Genomic DNA, 19,528 nt, shown 5'->3' with positions numbered 1-19,528 from the left:
GCGTACACTATCACCAAACCCACTTAATATGTTTTGCGAAATGTGATCTTGAAAATCAAAGGAACGACAGCAAACTATAGATAACCATGTGTAAAGTAAGGTGCATAAATATTTACAGGCAAATTGTCCATCGTCTTGTCCCTTATGCAGTGTGAGGTTGAAGAATTGAAACGAATCTCAACCCAATTAATTTATATTTTATTTACGACTTTGTTAGTGCAAATTGTATTCCTTAAAAACACACACAACGTGAGAGGAACCCTGTATGATTTGTCTTGTAATATTTATTAACCCCACTGTTCAATGGGATGCACAAGTATTGTTCGACAAATTGTCCATGATTATGTTCATTAAATTTTCTTTTGCATCCTGCGTGTTTTTAAGAAATCGATGTGATGGTGCAGAACTTGTTAGCTACTTGCTTGGCGGTTTGCTTTAATTCTTGAAGCTTGCAAGTATAAACATGAACATTTTTCTTGGTAATACTTATGCATCCCACTCTACAGCCGGAAAGAAATACATGCGCAAAGTGTTCATCTTCATTTCCTTGTTTCGCAGGATAGACTTTTACTGACAATAGGACAAAAATATCCTCACTTTTGTTAATAATTTTAATTTAATTCTTCAAAGTCATGTCACAAAACTAAGTTGATAAAATTAGTAATAATTTTAATTTAATTCTTCAAAGTCATGTCACAAAACTAAGTTGATAAAATTAGTAATGGATGACTGTTCAAATGTCCATCACCATGTTTTCTTCGTTTTGTGTAACGTGAAGTTTAATACTTGAAACAAAAGTACTTTGCCAGTATAAACACAATTTCATAATTATCAAGCATATTGGACGCAAACAAATAGTTCAAAGTTATGGACAATTTGCGAACGTGAATCTTGTTGGCGACTACACTAAGCTCAGCATAATTCTATCCTGTGCCTGATTCGTGATACAAAATAAAATAAGACATTCTTGGAACTAATTGTGATACAACGTATGTGTACGTACAGTGAAATGATTACACTCACAACGTTCTTGTTTTTAAGGAACGGAATTATAATGAGGTTGTCAACTGGTTTGTTTGGAGGTTTCTTTCAATTCTTGAGATCGAATTTCTTAAAACAAAGTAAATAAACTTTTCGATGGACAGTTTACTTGGCTGTATTTATGCTTACAGTGTTTCTGTAAACACAACTAGAAAAAAATTTCACTATCATGTAGAATGGAAGGTAAATTGCACGAACTAGAAAATACGTTTTAAATGGACTCCAATAATCTAAGTAGAATTGTATCTTTTCAATGTATGATAAAAAAGAACGCATGCGGTGCAAAAGAAAAGTGGATAATTAGGGGTCAGCGGCGGCGATTGGTTCCAAAACTGGGAAGGGGGTGCAAGATCTCTTCTTAGTTAAGGTTTAGCACAGTGCGGGGGCAAAAGTGGGTGGGGGCTGCATCCCTAATCGCCGCCACTTTTAGGGGTGATTCGTCATGATGCAAATTAATGTCTGGTTTTCGTAGTTCTATATTTTCTTTCGTGTATATACAGTAAATAAAATTTATATTTTATTATTATTATTTTACGTGAAAGTGGAAAGTGTCGATTGGAAGGGTGCCACAATAGTGTTGCCCACGGGACGAGACGGGACAGGCTTTTAAAAATTCGAGACGAGACGAGATTGATCATGTGTCCCGAGAACAAACGAATATTTTCGAGACGAGACAGCATTTCACAGCATTTCCACGAGACGAGACAGGCCAAAATCTCGTCTCGTGGGCAACACTATGCCACAAAGTACGATGTTGACGCTCCAAATTTCTGGTTGTGTACAGGCACGTATCTCGTATAAATAAATTTGGGGGGGTGTGAGGGTTCGAACCAAGTGGCTCCGAGATAATAATAATAATTTATTTTAAATATATTATTATATTAAATTAATTAATATTGTATTGATGAATAGCTAAAAAAGTGGTACTAATATGAATAAAGATATAACAGAACTTATTCATTATCTAGCTTACGTGTAGTTAAGATCGCCAAAATTTGTATTAAAGCAAGTTCCCTTGGAAATAAATTAATGTCAAATAGGTAAAAAAAAGGAATATTTATTGAATAACAAAAGGCCTCCCCGATGGCGCAGTGGTAGCGTCGTCGCCTTGTAATCAAGGGGTACCGGGTTCGATACCTGATGGAGGCACATAGTGGTTCGGATCCCACTTTAAACTGTAGGTTTAGTCCCGATTAGCCTTACTGTGCATAAAGTGGACTTAAAACACCAAATCAACCAACCAACCGTTGAATAACAAAAAGAGGTTAGATTCAGTTGACGTAAAGTAAAGTTCCTTATTAATTTTTTATACATATTGCATCAATCTTCTTTGGCACTGTCCTTCAAAACCGAAAGATCCCAATATAATCCTTGCCTTTCAATGAGCTTAGAGGAAATATTCATCGATTACAACAAACACTAAACATGTATATTTTCATTATTTAATTTGAGTACCTGTTAAGTATTTCGGGGGGGGGGGGGTCCAGACCCCCTTGCACCTTCCTAAATACATCCTTGGTTGTGTACGAAGATCGAAGCAGCACAAGGTATCACGCTGTAGAAAGCAGAATTTTCGAAGATTTTTCAGGTTCTTTGATATGAGTGGGATTCATGTGTATTACTAAGCAAATTGTCCGATTTAGCAAGTGCCTATTAATATCTAAATATACGCAGTGTGACCTTGAACATGAAGGCACTTAATGCCGATGTCATTTACTGTATTGTCTCCAGGTAATGAGGTTAGTTCTTTGTATTCTATTTGCTTGAACGTACTCACGAATGACGGTCAGTGGTGAGCACGTTGATCAGCACGTGAAGAAATGCAATGAAGAGTTGAATTGCATACAAACACGCAGGCAGGAGATTTTTTTTGTTTCGTGATCATAACAAGTAACGTCCTGACTAACAAACAAGTTAAACATCAAGTAGCATTGTTTTGGACCGACCTTGGAAGCGTCACTATGAATAAAATTCCGTGGCGATCTCGGTAGAAGATACGAGTGGTGTTATCAGCACCACGCTCCGGTCAAATCATTTCTTTTGACAGGAAGACACAACAAAGTTCTTCGATTCCTATCAGCTCATATTAGGTATTCCAAGATGGTTTTGGTCGATTGATTTCGTTAATTTTATTTCGCTTTTCTGCCACTTTTGGCTAGTCACGAAGATAAGTGTGATGATGTGAAGGTACAGTCACAAGGAACACCCATGCCCAAGTCGGAATTCGAACCCGGGATCCCTGGCGATGTAGAGCGCTGAGCTAACCACTCCACCACGAAGGTCGGCCTATTGCAAGATGGCATAATGGGGTAGCATTATCTTGTAGGTCCTAATGATTGATTGATTTGGTTTATTTTACTACGCTTTTTGTGCAACTTTTGGCTAATTTGGGAAGATGGGGATGAGTGATGATATGATGAATGGACACTCGCAAACATCCATGCCCAGGCCGGGGTTCGAACCCGGGACCCCTGCCGTCGTAGCGCGAAGTGCTAACCACTCCGCCACGGTGGCCGGCGCAGATGGTCTTGGATCTCAGTTCTTATTCAGTTGTCCCTAAAGCGTACTTAAACATTTCACGCTTTTCAAAATAGTCTTCCCGATATCCACAAGATTGTGACTGTACATTGTTGTGTTTACATCCGCAGACAACGGTTCACAATCACATCAATATGATACTCCTGGTTGAAGTACCAATAGAACGCAAGGGGATCGGCTTCTACAAATACAAGGGATCATGCATACATTTTTGTGATAATATTTTAGCTAGCCCTGTACCGTATACCTAACGAACCCGCTAGATAAGGTGGAAAATTGTCAGAACATGCAGTACTTTGGGAGTCGAACCGGTTTTGCGATACAATAGAGTTTCTGAGAAAACTCGTGCAGGGTGTGACTGTCTATGCGTCAGTGTGGTCTCTTCTGTTGAACAAGCTTTTGTTCCATGTGAGCAGATCTGTTGTGTACACTGTACATCATTCTGTTCACCGCTGCAGATCGGATAACACTTGGTGCAAGCGCATTTCGTACTGCTGGTCACAGTGCTTTTTCTGGGATAGTTCCCAACAACGCGTAATCTGTGACGTAGCTCCTACGTACACATGTGTGTGGTTTGTTTATAGTGTGGAATCCTATGCACGGCCTACTTTCTTGCAGGGACGTGGCTGATTGAGCCTACAGGTAGCGAAGTTGTGCGTACAGTGGCACCTGACGACTCCAGTTTCAAGACATGGGATTTTTATGGAAGTGCGTGAACGACCAGGAGTGTTGCGTGTGAATGTAATGTTACGGAGAGCTGAGTTAACTGTATTGACGAACGGTTTTATAACTGCTACGATGCTGCAGCCTGTGTATGTGTTCAGTTTATTCCCTTCATTGTTTTGCATTATGATTTGGATGAAATTGAGCGTGAAAGAACGTGCGCTCATATTATGATTTTCGTTTACTATCTTGGACCATTAACCTGGCTACATTGTAGCATTTACACTGGTTCATATTATTTGAACCCCTGCGCCAGCCTTGTTTTGGTCCCTGCCGATGTTACCACCACCACTACTGCTATCATTATTAACAGCTTTTTTTACCACAGTACTTCACTTTCACTAATTGCATGCTCTGTATTAATAACACTTATACGCTTTGAAATAAAGACACATCTATTAAAAAAATATATTCATTAAACTTCGATAAAACAATACTACATTTAGATTTAACAATACAACATTCGCCTAAAACTGTGTACTTCTGGTTTTCATGGCAAACTGATGAATGAGAGACTCGGAATCAATTTCTTGCAGGACATCAGCATTCGCTGGGAAGGATGCCAAACTAGAAAGTCTGAATTTCCGAGGGCAGTTTCAATTCTCTTTAGAGCACTGAACGAACGTTCTCCACTGGCATTTGATGATAAAATACTCACAAAAATTCCCAGCAAGTAAAAGGACTTGGCATGTTGTTTTATTTTGCTATTAATACAATATTAAGGAATTTGAATAGTCGATGGTCTTTGTGGCTTCTGCCCTTTCAGCGTCTCATTTTCGTGCAGCCCTAGGCTATACCCAAGGATAGCCCAGTGGCAAATTCCCCTCCCCTCCTGATCTCAGTATTAATGACGTATGCTGATCCATACCAGTGACGTGTCTGTGTGTTATATGTTCCTTATTTTCACAGATATCGTAAAGAGAACATTGAGTAAGTGACCAAATGTCGCATTGACAAGAAAAACAAAGGGGAAAAACACAAGGGTCATTCCATAACCATTCATTTATCGATAGCTGGACTTTCTAGATCCACTTGGTTGATCAAAGTTTGTTTTGAGCCCACTTTATGCGCAGATAGGCTAGCCGGGACCTACAGTTTAAAGTGGGATCCAAACAACCGAGACACTGGTGAACGGTGTTTTCGCCCAAAACAGACAAGTGACGCGACACTGAATCACGAAAAGACAAGCATGACTTACGCAAGCCAGTTCCTCACCATGAAGAAACATTGAGTCAAGTGTTTGCATTTCGTGCAGAAAATAGATGAGTATTAATAGAAACATATATTAGCACCACTGTGTCGGTAAAGGACACACAGGCACTATGCATCCATCTTTACCCGTGACTGCGTAGCAGCGTTAAAAACATTATTCCTATTTCTTTCGATATAACAGCACTCTTTCAACTCCGTACATGTTGGGGTCCGACCGCTGTTTCACTGTTTTGGGTATCGTTTATTCGAGCAGCAGATCTCTGGAGAGTTCATAGAGGCGCCGTTAACCCACTATACCCCATCGACAGATTTTTATGTTTTACGTAATATAAAAATGATTCCAGCGCATGGAAAACACAAATAACCGGGAGATATTTGATCTCAAAGTATGTTCCCTGTAAAGGAAAAGCAAAACAACTTCCATCTCGAAGTACTTTCGCAGCTTTATATTAATAAAAACTGTTTGTATGCATACTAAAGTAGCGAAAGAAGACGTCGGAAATTGCTATCAACTCCAAACTTCACTACATAAAATTTTAACCGCTGTTGTGATATGTCGAGTTGGGTGCTATATTCACTTGACGCGAAGCTTTCGGGCTGTTCTGCTTCACGGTAAGGTAACAGACTTACTTTATTTCACAACAAATCTCCGCTAAAGACAACGGAAAACTTTCACAAACAACATAATCTTCATAAACGATGCAAGATATTTCAATTTCTCGAGGGGGTACAGAGGGTCAAGCTCATAGGTTTTTTAATTCTTTATTTTTCATATGTACAATTCCTCATTAATCGATTCAAAGTATCACATCTGAACATTTACAATTTTTGGTACATTTATTGGTAATAAAGCAACTTTTCCTCACTTTCACTACGTTCTTTGAATTCAACACAGACTTCACACGGATACCAAACCAAACCAACTCTTCAAGTAAATTGGAAATAGACCGAGCAGATGGCCCTTCTCCTTTTTGTAATCTGTGCAAAGAAGTTTTTCTTGGTGAGGATTGCTCTACATGAAAAATTACAATAAAATTCAAATTATTTTATCCATGTACATTATACAATTTCAACTTCCGGAAAGAAAATTGAATCCATTTTTGTTTGCACATTAACAAAACGTCACGATCATGCTGAATGAGATGACGTTACATTTAAAGTGCCTACGCCCCGCACGTGTGTAACGTGCGGTTTAAATTCAAATATTGTATAGAAGGCAGGCCTCATGTAGGGCTATTTTTTTGCCCCCAACTGATGTCTGATTGGCTTCGTCCGTTTTCGTCATCGCTCGGCCATTGTTCGTGAGGAGCAGCCGGCCTTGGCAGCTGGGGACTGGTTCCCCTGTCCATCATGCAGGTGGAGTAGACTTCCATAAAAGACCCACATCACCAGCCGACACATAGTTACAGCTCCAAAAATACTAGTCTTCGCACTCCATGGTTACAACTTGATTAAAAACTGTGAAATAAGAAAAAGTAAGAATTTTGTGCTATCAGTTTCCTTCAAGTGTTTTTCATCGCACATCATTCATATGACTATTGCAACAATAATTGGTTTGTGTCTTTCTTCAGTATATGGCCGCCCACAAAGTGGGGAAATGGGGGGCAATTGCCATCCTCCTTGGTTTTCGAAATGGGATAATTTTTATAGACTTGTGCTATTTCCAAAATCAACAATCAATAAATGGCTAATTTTTCACGCATGATTTACACATAGCATTGATTACTTGTAATATGTGATACACGGGTTGTCTATGTAACCGTAAGCACTTTGTGACTGTACCATTCCTTGCATGTATCTTGTATTCCTGAAGTTTGTTAGTGTGTTTTTCAAGCAAAGAGGTTAGGTGGACGTTAAGTTTGAACTTAGCAATAGAATTTCGGTCAAGTTTTAGGTGTTACTAGTTCGATAGCTCTTTTTGTGTATGAGTGTGAGTTTTCTATTTGCATACCAAACAAAACCTACCCCCCCAAAATAAAATCACAAATACGACACTGAGTGGCCATTTTCCCAAAGCAAAAAGCTTGATTCGTTCAGTGCACACTGTCTCACTGAAGGAACTATCATGATCACGGTATTTAGAATAATATTCTTAACTTTCAGCAGCGAATTACTGAGAATGGCAACCAGAAATAAGGATTTTGCCACACTAATTTGCGATTCAAATTATGCGATGTGCCATCTGGTGAGATTTTGGGGAACTACTGTTTGTGGGATACTACGCTATGTTGAAGACGTTCAAAGCATGGGAAACGTGCGAAAGAGTTACGTCTACCGTTGAGTTTTTGCTGTAAAGCTATTTATGAGTCGGGCAACTAACTGAACTTAAACAAGGGATGTATCCTACATGAGCAGCCATATTGGAAGCGACACTAGCGCTCAGGTGGTAGTTTTGATCTCGAATGGGCAGTCTTGAGATGGAATAGAACACTCACCGGAATCTTTCAACTTAGCTTCCTAATGAGCTTTCGTTCACGATGAGACCTTTCCCAGACATTTCTTTGAAAGGTCGTGAACTTTCCGCTGGTTGCGTTCTAGGCATTTTGCCACTGTTACTATTATCTCTTAGTGTTCAGGTTTCCGGGGTAGGTTATTTCTTTGCAAATCTTACCTTTCACATCACGACTTCCATGCAAGGTAACTTGAATATCTGGGATGAGATTATTTTGATGAAAAATGAATGGCAGTAGAGAGTCGTGCTTATATCGAATATTCAAACAGTTCTTTGTGCAAGAATATCTAAGTATACATTGGTCAATTCGTAAAGCATTCGTTTCCTTCCCTTGCGATTACTATTCTTAAAGAGGCGCCCGTGAAACATGAGAACAAATGGTAAAGTTGGCAAAAGTTTAAACTTGTAATTCAAAACTGCTAACATTCGAACCCATGTTTTTGAGGAAGCTAAATGTGTGTGTGTGTGCAGAGAAAAGAAAAAACCTGATATACACGTGTGGTTAAACTTTTTTGGTAACCATAAATAAAAAAAGGCAGCCTTTATTAAATATGATAATTTTGACCGAATTATTTTGGTAATTCTAAACAAACATGCAAAATTATTAAAAGAATTGAACACACATTTGTTTGTCGTCCATTTAAACAATAATTTTGTTACCAGAAACGTTTTCGGTTAACCCCTTGGGTACCAAATATCTCGATCCAGATATTTACCTGTAACCCCTTGGGTACCAAATATCTCGATCAAGATATTTCGATGTGTTCATAGTTTTTACGTCATAATGTCGCTATTATTCGCTGGAATTGCCATTTTCTTCTTTTATATTATTGTTAACACATATTCTGCACCGTAAAGACTCTTGCACGTCTTGTTCTTCCATAAAAGTGGGGGAAATGGCGGGAAAATGGCGACTTCCTTTGAAACTGAGTCAGTGGCGTATAGACATGTCGTTTGGGAGGGGTACAAGTCGTGTTAGATTGCTCGTATGATAATAGTGCAATTATTTTATTGTTCCAGACATGCCAGCGATCATTTCCATGTGCATTTTGACAATGTCCTGTACTTTGTTGTCCAGGGGGGAAGGGGCATTTTTCTTCAGAAATTTTGGAATTTTCCGATTCCCCCCAGCATCCATATATATACTCAATGTGTATAAATTGTATGTAGTCCGAATCTATGGTTCATTCCGCGTATGACGGTACTTGATTCATCCGTCTAGGGCAATTAGCCTCCAATATACAGTCATCTAAATGAAACTCTGCATTTTGCTTAAAATTGGCCCGGTACCGGTGAGCTTACCTGGCAAAATGGTCTTGGTAATCAAAAAGTTAATACATTTTTTTTTCTCTGTATGTGTTTGCATGTAATTCCACAAAATGTAATTCTTGGCTGCAGCTGTGTCAAGTGTTAAAAGATGACTGACATGACGTCACTCCTCAATTACCATCGCACAACCGTTACATGTGCAACTGTAATTAATCCATTCCTAGTATGTTATAAAGTGCTGCTATTTCCCCACATTTTTGCATTAGACAATCTAATTGGCCACATTAACTTATGGCACTCTTTTATTTCCTTGTTGGGTCTCCTGTGATTTGATGTATCTTTATATATCTACACGCTCTGGTCACTCCAACCATACGTTCATAATGGGGTCAATTAGTAACAGTTATTTTATGATTATTGTTACTTCTTAGAGTTACTGAACTGTTTATGTAATAATGTGTAATGTTGGGTTGAGCAACTTGCGCTGTGCGCCGGTTGAATCGTAATGTTCGTTTGTGAGCCTTCAACGGTGACCTTGTCCTCAAACTGTGACAGAGGTGTCTTGTTGTGTCCTTTCGTGCGGTTACATCCACGACTGAAATGTCATGGCGGCTGGGTTGGATCGGAAAAATAAATGAAAATCTTGTGGCAGTCATGTTGATTTTTAACCTTTAAAAGTCGCTGTTTTTCGCATTTTTACAGATGTTTTAGCAACTCTAATGTGCACACTTTCAGCCAACATAGGTTGCAGAACACTTAATTTCCACCTTGTCAGTTTTTGACAGAAGTTAGTTCCAGGTGTGTCCGTAGCAGAGAAAGCCTAGAAAGATAGCCTTGGTTTTTTCGACAAAAATTGTGCTGCACAATCATTCACATAACGTGATCGAAATGCAGACAACTTCTGTCCTCCCCCAACTAATTTCGAAGGTTAATTTCAGATACTGATCATATTATTTTCGGTATTTGAATTTCAACTTTATGTCAGCACCTACCTTTGTCTATGTATTTCTGTATCGTGCACAATGTCGGGACTATTTATTTATTAGCGTCTTATTTTAAATGGCGGAGTTAAGGCCGTGCAAGGCCTTTTCTTACACTCAACCATATACATGAAATTATAAGTTAATAAGATTAAACACAAAGTATATATACTCGTTTTTCATATATCCACACACACACACACACACAAACAAACAAGTTACAATACAATATACAGAATACAGAAAGAAAAATCATAAACTAGACATTCAAATAATTACAAGATATTTTAAGCATGTGATTAATTTGGAAACTAATGAATGACATTGTAGATGCATTGCTTTGCCTTGTGGGGAAGCACAATGCCATTTTCATACACAATCTATAAATTGCTAAATATAGACTACATATTGTTAACATCAACGTCGTCGACTATACGCTTATATTTTACTCCAAATGGCATTTTCGTAAGATAATACTGCTTTGTTTCACACAAAGTCCGCATGTCCATTCTTTTTGCAAAATTTGGAAATTTACGTTAGTCTTTTAGTTTGTATTAAATCATACTCAATCATATATACATATTTGTAAAAGTCACATGCAAGAATGGAGTAATTATCTTAACAGTTTTATTGGTACTTTATTTGCATCTTCAAATTCGTTTATTTTTTCCATAACGAATGTAGCTCATATCAAACTTGACATTTTGAAATAATTATAATAATATTTGTTGCGAATATTATGAAAACGTAGCTTAATTACACAAAAATGTATTTCTTTCGTCATTTTTGTGCTTGTGATGTTGTAAACATTACACATAAAATAAGACCGCACTTAATAAACTGGGCCTGAAATAAATTATAGGAAAGTTTATTTGGGAAGACAACGTTTTAAAACTCTCCAAATACAGTGTAACTAAGTGAAGAATAAATGTGATAGAATATTGAATTTTTTTTTGCAGGAATCTGCGAATTGTTTAAACTTGATGGCTTTTGGGGTACCCTGGCATTTCACAGTGGAAAAGTAAAGTTTCCTTGAAAAATAAAACACTTGCACTCATTTTAATAACTGCATTAAGTAATGTTTTGAGTAGCTCCAGTCTTCATTCGGTGTAACCTATTAAGCAGAAGAAGTACAATAATCTTCATCTTGGAAGGTGCTTTCAAGGGAGATGAATGTAGCCAAGCAAACTCACAATCACTGTTGCCAGACACAGCACCTCTTTATCCACTTCTTTTGTAAGAGCGAAAAGAAACAATGAGAGCTTTGTACAATATCATTACGCAAACACCTTCCTAAATTAAGGAGGTAGAAGCTTTTCGGCATTTGTTTTCAACTGGAACTTGCACCAGGTCTTGAAGATTGATAGGACAAGAGGTGCAGTTGAAAGAGTACTTTGTGAGGACAAACTGAACAACGCCCACTGCCCGAGTCCCACATTCAGACACCAACACAGACATTCCTCGCCTTCGCACTCGGCACAAAGGTTGACCTCCTACAGCAAGACTTTCTTCCTTTCCCCAAACTGTTAGTTCAAAGTTGCCATGCTGCAAAGGAAGCGTATGTATGGTCAGTGTTGCCACACCAAGGAAAATTTCCCTTTTTACAGAAGCAAATTCGATGAAAATGCCAAATTTTCATGGACGAGTTTGTTTTTAAGTCCACTTGATACACAGAAAGACTAATCGGGACTCAACCTACAAAAGTGGGGTCCGAACCACTTTGTGCTTTAAGAATTGAAACAAAGCTCTGAACAAGAATCTGACGACCTCTGAATCAGCATATGTAAAGGACTATTCCTTAAAAACAAGTAGAATTAAGAGAAAAATCAATGAAAATAGTCATGGACAATTTGTAGAGCAATACTTGTGGATCTTACCGCAGACCTCCAGGTACCAGACCGAAAACGTGAGCCTTTTAACATGCGTGAAGAATTTCGAAGAGAGGGATACTATTATGGTGGCGAGCATGCTTTCATATTTCTACTTGTAGCAACTACGCATTTGAAGATTATGAGTCATTGCACCACACAAGATTGCAATTTTTAAGTACACGTTACACTCCACAAGTGAGTACAAATAATTTCTTCTTAAAACATGAAAACTTAACAAGCTGTAATGTGCATCTCCGCCATATTTCTGCCACCATGGCTGCGCGGGCGAAGATGCGCGGCTTCAAACCAAAGCGCATATAGTTTCCAGTCGGTAATAGAGATGTCTGTGGATCCCACCGAACAGCTCTGTAAACGGAACATGCAATTCTACTCCCATGGCAGTTATTTTCCACCAGTTACTTCGACTCAGTTTTCAAGATACCGTGATTTACTTCTAACAGGGATTTGCACGTCTGTTTATTCGCAAAATGTACTCTAAAATATAAAATTAGAAGTTTGCACCTCACTTCCGAGATGATGGCCACAATCTTACTTGGTTACGTAAAATTCCCTGGCATCAGATCTCCTTGAAAGTCTGAAATTGAATATGAAATAATCAAGCTCAAGAAAAGGCTACTTTCTTGTTCCTCAGTTCCCTGTTTTCCGAGCCCCCGTGAAAGAAGACTTCAAATAAAAACGTCATTTCAGAGAGATTTATGGGGCAGTAACTTCGCTTGGTTATAGCTATGTTTATGACACCCATCCTCCATTGAGATGAAAATTGGAATTGTCCTCTGGTATGGATATATCCCAGATGTCAGCCTCAGACGAATTCTATTGTGTTGTTGGTGGGGGGGTATTTATTCAGCTGTTTTCATCAACACCTAATTGAATATCATGACGTCATGAGCGTCCATCAAAATTTGTGTGTAGGGGGAGGGGCAGACAATTGATAAGACTTTAATGTTAGACAGTTGTTGTTAATATTATTAGTATATCCTTGGGGAGACTTTTCAACTTTATCCCCCATATGAGTGAATATCCAGAACTAGTTTTATTTTTTTATATATGCATTTAGCGTACTGAAATACATAGTTATTCTAATTTATTACATTCGTTAAAAAAAGCTTTAAAAGTTAGGGGGAAATATTACACATAAAGTTTATGTTGTGTGACCTCTCATGTAAAAATCTTTTATTTTTGGAATTTGGAAACTTTGGAACTAATTATTCTTTGGTTTAATTGATTGATTTGGTTTATTTTACTTCGCTTTTCTGCCCCTTTTGGCTAATTACGAAGTTGAGGATAAAGATGCTATGATGAAATTGATGAAGGGACACTCACAAATAACACCCATGCCCAGGTCGGGATTCGAACCCGGGACCCCTGGCTTCCTTTGATTTAAGTAGCAGAATATGAAAACATTTTACGTATTTTACACTCAATTTTTCTATCAATCGCAGTTATTACTTTGTTTATTATGGTCGAACGTAACTACAGTATGTTTTTTTTAAATGTTTGTATGTTTTCTGTATGACGTTTGTCATTAAATCAGAGTAATAAACATGCCTTTGTAACTTCTTTCACTGTTGTTAGCCGAGTTTTAAAATCTGGAGCGATATGATAAGAGTCAGCCATATCTTAGAATGTATTGCATAGTTATTCATGCTGTTAGAGTCGAATTAGTTTCGGAACATCTCCAGCAGACTGCGCGAATCTGTCTAGCGAGCCTAGTGGGCGTGTAGAACCTGAACAAGGGGCTTAGCGGTAGGTTCTCGGTTGAGATGACGTCAGCGGCTCGCTTGGTTAATTGGCTGCTTCGAGAGTTGTGACTCGTTCCGATGCTTCAAATGCATAACAGCAAAGGATGTTACGGAAATAATCTCCCTCTACCAGTGGAGCCTTCTTTAGGCTTTAGTCGCTCTGGTGCAAGAATGAATTACTTTTAATCCAATCTTGTGCTTTAGGATCACATTCCATACCTTATCCTAGTTGGATTAGTGGCTATCTTAAACCTTATTTGAAAAAATAAAAAAATAAAGTTTGCCCCTGAAACAATTTTAGTTTTGTCTACCGCTGCTCATGTTATTTCCAAAATTTTGAAACAGTCTTTGAATGTTCTGCATGGTGAAAACATTCGAAGTACATGTCGAAGTAGTTCCTAATTCAGTGAAAAATTATAACTTTAGTCAGTGGCGTGCCCAAGGGAGGGTGGTGGGTGCCGGGCCCCTCTTAATCCAGTATTCCTAAAAAAAAACGTCAAAGGCAGGAAAAGATGGCGGCAACATGAGGACTGACTACCAAAAAAAACTACACATAACCACCCCCTTTCGAAAATCCTGGGCACGCCACTGGCTTCAGTTATCTTTTTAGAGATCCTGTCCTTTTGAAGCTATTTCCGTTGAGTTTCCAACACTAAAGATCACTGGTAGCATGGTGTAAAGGTTCCGGAAAGGTAATGGTAAATGACATTTCTGTTTCTTCACCATAATTCAAGTTGTCGTCACCTTACGCGTTCAATTCCCAGTTTCCTTTGCGATAAGCTACCAGACCTGTTCCTTTATTCAAGTTTAATGTATTCGGCGCAACCATTTCGTAACTCCAATGAATGGTAGGAGGATTATACCTTTGCGGGCGAATTGGTCATCGTCCCAACCTTTTTCAGTGCTGGGCGTAACGGCATTCGGTGGGGTGGCCGTTTACTGTATTAGAACTCGACGTGGGTCAAAGGGATTCAAGATGGCCGTGAATGGAGTGGGACAATAGGAATCTGCTACTTCGTTGACACATGCATTCATCGGGTTCGTTGAATCGGTTGTTGTTTATGTAGATTTACCCGATGTTTTGTATCCGACTTGACAGTAAATAATTTGTAGTTGCTATGCGAAGAAACGGGTCGCCAGAAGGGATAAGCGCAAAAGAGGAATTTTTGCTGTTATTTCGTTCGCGTTTAATCTTTTCGCCCTTATTCCGGTTTATTTTGATTTCGCTGTTAATCCGTTTCGCTGTTTTTGATTTCGAGCTTATTCCTGTGTTCAATTTTGGTTTTGTAATTAATCGGTTTCGCCGTTGTACCTTTCGTGCTTATTCATATTTGGTTAAGTGCTTATTCCTATGTTCAATTCCGATTTCGCGCTTATTCCGGTGTTCAATTTTGCTTTCGCGCTTATTCCGGTGTTCATATTTGGTTTCGCGCTTATTCCGGTGTTCATATTTGGTTTCGAGCTTATTCCGGTGTTCAATTTTGGTTTCGAGCTTATTCCGGTGTTCATATTTGGTTTCGAGCTTATTCCGGTGTTCATATTTGGTTTCGAGCTTATTCCGGTGTTCATATTTGGTTTCGAGCTTATTCCGGTGTTCATATTTGGTTTCGAGCTTATTCCGGTGTTCATATTTGGTTTCGAGCTTATTCCGGTGTTCATATTTGGTTTCGCGCTTATTGCGGTGTTCATATTTGGTTTCGAGCGTATTCCGGTGTTCATATTTGGTTTCGAGCTTATTCCGGTGTTCATATTTGGTTTCGAGCTTATTCCGGTGTTCATATTTGGTTTCGAGCTTATTCCGGTGTTCATATTTGGTTTCGAGCTTATTCCGGTGTTCATATTTGGTTTCGCGCTTATTGCGGTGTTCATATTTGGTTTCGAGCTTATTCCGGTGTTCATATTTGGTTTCGCGCTTATTGCGGTGTTCATATTTGGTTTGGAGCATATTCCGGTGTTCATATTTGGTTTCGAGCTTATTCCGGTGTTCATATTTGGTTTCGAGCTTATTCCGGTGTTCATATTTAATCTCGGAATTAATCCGTTTCGCGGTTATATTCCACCACCCCGAAGAAACCTCAAACTGTTAGGAACACGTGGAACCCACCTTGAAGCTGTTGCTAAGTACAATCTGTTGGAGGTGATTAGATTTTAATGGAATCGAAGCATGAATGAGGAAATAAATCCTGCTGTGATCCGACCAGAGTGGTCTTGGCCCGCCTTTTTTGAGACTCCGCATTCAAGAGTTCATCCACCTTCATTCGAGGAACTTCGGCCCAATCGGGTGGGGAAGTGGAACCGCTGGGTGCCTGCCAGGCGCAGGAATTCAATACATAAGAGCGTTAACGCTCTGATTTGAATCATTTTAGCTGGGGAAAAAAATGTTCACTTGAAGACAGCTGGTGCCAGTCTGTCCGTTTGTCGACCATCAACAGCTGGGAAACTTTTGACTGGAACTCCTACCTGATTATCCTAGCATCTACTAAAGCAACACAGGAAAAAATGTCGTTTGGAAGCATACCGAAAAACATACGTATCTCGCCTAGGGCTGCAGGGAGGGGCAAGCAAGGTAATTTCTTGAAAGGGGGCATATTTTCCCCCATAATAGTCTTGCCCTCTCAAAAAACACTGTTTCAGTCTGAAGTTATCATGTTCCTATAACGCGCTTATAATAATTAACATAGGTATATTACTGTGACCGAAATGAAATTTTGTGTGAATTATATACTTTTTAGGTGGACATTCATTTTCCGAGGGGGCGTAGAACCCCTTGCCCTCCCTTCCGGACGCCCATGTATATTGATTATTAGTTGGGGAATATTCCACTCCAATAATAAGCATCAATTTACCAGTTTTGCTTTAAATTATTCAAAAAATACATCAGTATACAAAAACACCTGTTAAGTAATCTCAACATAGTCTTTTCCCAAATACTATTGGTACAAAATCAGTGGAAACTTTGAATTTTGCACAACTTCCAGGATAATTTGACTCTTAGGCGTAACTTGGGGCTGGGGGGAGGTCAGAATCGAACTTGGAGCTTATATTTTGGGGGAAGGGGGAGAAACAAACAAGTTTTCAAGCCCATAAAAATATTATCCAGGACTATTTTGAAAAAAAAATAACTGTTACATTTGCAAAATCTAAAATTTACTCGTTACTCCCTCCTCTGGTTTCAGGAGGTTATCAAAAGTACAATTAACTTGCAATTTTCATAAATCTGAAAATTTACGGGGGAAGTGCCCCCTCCCTCCTTGCGTCCGCCAAGTTACGCCTATGATAGACTCCACGAACGTGTCGCGCGGCATTTTTTGCGGACCCATCGCTGGAAAAGTATCGGCCGGTATAGATAAATAACATCCAACCTATACTTTCAATATCGATACATCGGTATCGCTTCAGCTCTAATCTCGACCGATAATGTTTGATGCACTGAAGAACCGATAAAGTAATGCGACAACGCAATTGTCCCCTCAACTTCCAGAAGATTAGCAAGCTACAAATAATAAACATTATGAGGCAAGGAGGTAGGTTGCATCAAGGTTCATTTGAATGCGTTACTTTCAAAGTGGGCAACACCTTTCCGGCGTCCTATATTACGTCACATGTATCCACAAGACTAAGAACCAAGTTACCAAGTGTTGTCACATGTCTTTCGACTTCATTGCAATCAAATCCATAATGTATTGTTGTACAGCGTGTACCGCCATTTATATCAATACGCGAGTTACTTAATTGCGTACTATTTTTACGGACCGAGTGTCTGTTATAGAGCTGCAATGCCTTTCCCAAAGAACAATAATACTTTAGCCAAAATCGGGATGTTTCTGTTAGGGACATAGCTAGGTTGATGTGTTTGGTGGGAAAAAGTACGAAAACTGAAAACGAATTTTTGCTGAAAGCGATTTTTATCTCGCCTTTTATATATATATATAAACTTATTTAGCTTAAATTCGCATATTGTTTTTACATAGTAATAATACTCATTGCATAATAACCATGATAAATAAATAAATTTTCTGCCGACCTCTGTGGCAGAGTGGCTAGCACAGCGCGTTACGACACCAGGGCTCCCGGGTTTGAATCCCGGCATGGGCATGGGTATTCTTTGTGACTTTCCCTTGATCATTTTCATCGTATCATCACTCATCCTCATCTTCGCAATTAGCCAAAAGTGGCAGAAATGCGACGCATAGTAAACCAAATCAAAATCAATCAAACGTAACATTTCTGTACTGTATTAAGTAGTCGCAGGGTTGCTACGCGACTGGAAAACCTGGAAAACTGGGAAAAGTCAGGGAATTTGGTTGGTCAGGGAAAAGTCAGGGAATTTTGCATATTTTCTGGAATTTACGCGAATTTTCGAGTTGTAGGAGAACCAGTTACAAAATGAACGAACGGATCATTTCCACTTCCGAATTCGGTTCTTGTGATTTCCAGTCCCCCCAAAAGATTCAGTTCAGAAAATTGTTCCTCTCGTCATTATGACTTCTAGTCTGTTACGTACAAAATTATGGTTCCTTCGCATTTCAATTCTATATTTATTCACTCTCGGATCTACGAGGCGCATCCAGAAAGTAAGTTTCCCTATTTTTTTTTTTTAAAAAAAAACAACAACACAGTTTCAGGAAACCATTTATTGGCAACGGGTACAGCAAAGGTTCAGCTATTTTTCAACATAGCAACCACCAGAATTGAGACACTTGTCGTATCGTGGTATCAACTTTTGGGTCCCACTGTCGTAGAACTCTGCCGCCTGTGAATGGAACCAGCATCTGACAGACGTCTTCAGCTCTTCGTCGTTGCCAAAACGCTCACCGGAGGACAGGAATTTCTTGAGGTGCAAGAAAATGTGAAAATCGCTGGGAGCCAGATCAGGACTGTAAGGTGGATGATCAAACAACTCCCAGCCAAATTCCGTCAAAACAGCTGCTGTGCGCCGAGCCGTATGTGGACGAGCATTGTCATGGAGGAGCACAACACCTGCAGTAAGCATGCCACGCCTCTTGTTTTGAATGGCACGATGCAATTTCCTTAGTGTTTCACAGTAATGGTCAGCGTTCACCGTTTCACCTCTGGGGAGGAAGTCAATCTCCTGTCCCAAAACACGGTGCACATCACTTTCTGTACCGACAGCGTCTGTTTGAATTTCTTCTTGACCGGAGATCCACTATACCGCCAATGCATTGACTGCTGCTTGGTTTCCGGGGTGAAGTGCTACATCCATGTCTCATCGCCCGTGACGATCCTGTCGAGGAAATCATCGCCGTCATCATGGTACCGTTGCAGGAATGTCAGTGCTGCTCCTGAACGTTTCATTTTGTGTTCGGGTGTCAGGTTTTTCGGCACCCACCTGCCACACAATTTTTTGAACAGCAGGCGCTGCGTGACAATCTCATGCAACACGGATCGCGATATCTGCGGAAAAAGGCTACTCAACTCCGTAATCGTGAAGCGACGGTTCTCTACGATGCGCTGCCGCACCAGCTCAACCAGATCATCAGTGATGAGGGACGGACGCCCACTGCGCTCTTCATCATGGACACTTTGACTACCTTCCGAAAACTGCCGACACCAGCTTACTCATAATGTTCGGCCCATAGACCTCACAGAGCTGACGATGAATGTCAATTGGCGCAATGCAATGGATGGGTGCGGACACCCAGTAAAAACAAAGGGACT

The 19,528-nt window shown here is 39.5% G+C and overlaps 1 protein-coding gene across 9 annotated transcripts in view; it reads left to right on the top strand.

The window, feature by feature from the left end:
* RapGAP1 (Rap GTPase activating protein 1) overlaps positions 1 to 19,528 on the top strand; it is a 530,826-nt gene that overhangs the window by 479,227 nt on the left and 32,071 nt on the right. The window contains exon 1 of one of the 9 annotated variants that reach the window (XM_083132618.1): positions 4,371 to 4,391. The exons of the other annotated variants lie outside the window; for them this stretch is intronic. The gene's annotated coding sequence lies outside the window, so the exon portion shown is untranslated. Of the gene's footprint in view, positions 1 to 4,370; positions 4,392 to 19,528 lie in introns of those variants that run through there. 9 annotated transcript variants of the gene reach the window in all.

The sequence above is a fragment of the Lepisma saccharinum genome, chromosome 12 (assembly GCF_977018435.1).
Source record: "Lepisma saccharinum chromosome 12, izLepSacc3.1, whole genome shotgun sequence".
Lineage (NCBI taxonomy): Eukaryota > Metazoa > Arthropoda > Insecta > Zygentoma > Lepismatidae > Lepisma > Lepisma saccharinum.
This window is presented reverse-complemented; position numbering and strand designations above follow the sequence as displayed.